The sequence below is a fragment of the Sinocyclocheilus rhinocerous genome, unplaced genomic scaffold (genome assembly GCF_001515625.1).
Source record: "Sinocyclocheilus rhinocerous isolate Xijiao unplaced genomic scaffold, SAMN03320098_v1.1 scaffold1524, whole genome shotgun sequence".
Classification (NCBI taxonomy): Eukaryota; Metazoa; Chordata; class Actinopteri; order Cypriniformes; family Cyprinidae; genus Sinocyclocheilus; species Sinocyclocheilus rhinocerous.
In genome coordinates this window covers 10,610-12,516 of record NW_015641031.1, presented here as the reverse complement: position 1 = coordinate 12,516, position 1,907 = coordinate 10,610, and positions in this window count along the sequence as shown.

Here is a 1,907-nt window from a genome sequence, read left to right as displayed (position 1 = left end):
CGTGAATCGCCATAGACATAAACTTAGAGAAGTAGCTCCGGTTAGAATGTTCTTCCGCGGGATGTGTGCGGTTCTGTTTATTAACCGCTAGAGCGCCTAAACAGAACGCACGCAAATATTAAGCTCTCTGTGAAGTATTGTGTTTGAATGGACAAATTCACACAAAAATTATGTCAAAATGCCCGTCTTGGTGAGTATCCTAGCAGACATAGTCGGCTGAACGTACAGTATCAGTGCACTGGTTCTCTTAAAGTGACAGCACGTTCTTAATGTTAATCAAACAGCAACAACACGGAAATCTCCATTTGTACCTTTTTTCACTGTTTATTTATTTGTGCTGTTACTTGTAGTTAGATTATTTGTTCTTATTTTCTTTAAAATAAAATAATTTCCCCCCCCTAAACATAGCACATACCGAACTGTACAGAAACCGTGACTCTAAAACCGTGATACAAACCGAACCGTTGCACCCCTAGTTCATACCGAATATCGGTGTTTATTTTTGTTATGATATAAATTTTTTAAATACCGCAATACCGGTGTATGTCGCTTAAACAACGTTCGGAACGCGACACTGTTAGAAAGGGGTCCCTTTTCACTGTTGCACTGTGGTGAGGGAACAGCTGTAGCACTAATGATTGGGGGTGGAGATGGGGTAGCGCGAAAAAAAACTTAGCGTGTGTGTTGATGTGCAGCCTAGAGCCCTGAGCGGGACAGTTTTCTTTAGCCCGCTCCCGCTGAACTTCTGACCATTACCGCCCACTCCCGCAACGTGTGTGTTGCAAACTCCTGCAAACATTCTAATATCGTATATAATTATAAAATTGCAGTACCGACTGGTATCGAAGTCGGTACTTTTGACAACACTACTAAAAAAAAAACATTCTTTTAATTGTTAAATTAAATTAACAATTAAACTAACACTGTGGAAAAAAGGGGGGGTATTAATTATGGTATGGTCGATCATGGTGTTGTAGTTATCAAGAACAAAGGATATGCAAGCCATGTCTGTCCACATGAGGTAACCCGTATCATGTCAAATAAAACCACTTCAATTAAGACACATGTCATTCTTCAAAAATATCATTAATTTCTGTAAAGGCTGACATTGTAAATGAGGATCAAATTATTTAAACTATTTGCTATTTGACTAACTGAAAGATATCTTTTCACATTTCAAGTTTTTTTTTCTTTCAGTTGGATTCATATCTACATATTCTGAAATCACAATTATAACAATAAAAATGACTTTTTGTCGAAGTTTACCATTTTTTGTACTTCAAATCATATTGAAAAGATGTCACAAAGAGAAAAGTTGGAGTCTTTAGAGTTTATCATTTATTTCAATCATCTGTTTTTCATATAAATCTACAAATTTAATCTACACTTCAGTTACTAACTGCAAGAGAACAAAAATGAACAGAAATGAACAGTTATATGTTACATATTGAGAACCAATACATAACATGAACATCAGAATGCATCCTTTCATCTCTCTCTCTCTCTCTCTCTCTGTCTGTGTGTGTGTGTGGTGTGTGCCACTTCCAACAACGCAAAAAACATCCACAATGCAAAATTATCATGCTCACACGCACAGGCGCACACACACACACACATACACACACACACAGGAATACATTTGTGAGACTAAAAAACTGCTCTTATAATTTGTCAAATAAAATAATCCAAAATGCAGAACCACCACAAAAATAAATTGGTGACACTGACACATCGACAATGTACACGAGAGAGAGAGAGAGAGAAAGAGAGAGATGAAAGGATGCATTCTGATGTTCATGTTGTGTATTGGTACTCAATATGTAACATATAACTGTTCATTTCTGTTAAGTTTTGTTCTCTTGCAGTTAGTAACTGAAGTGTAGATTAAATTTGTAGAAATATATGAA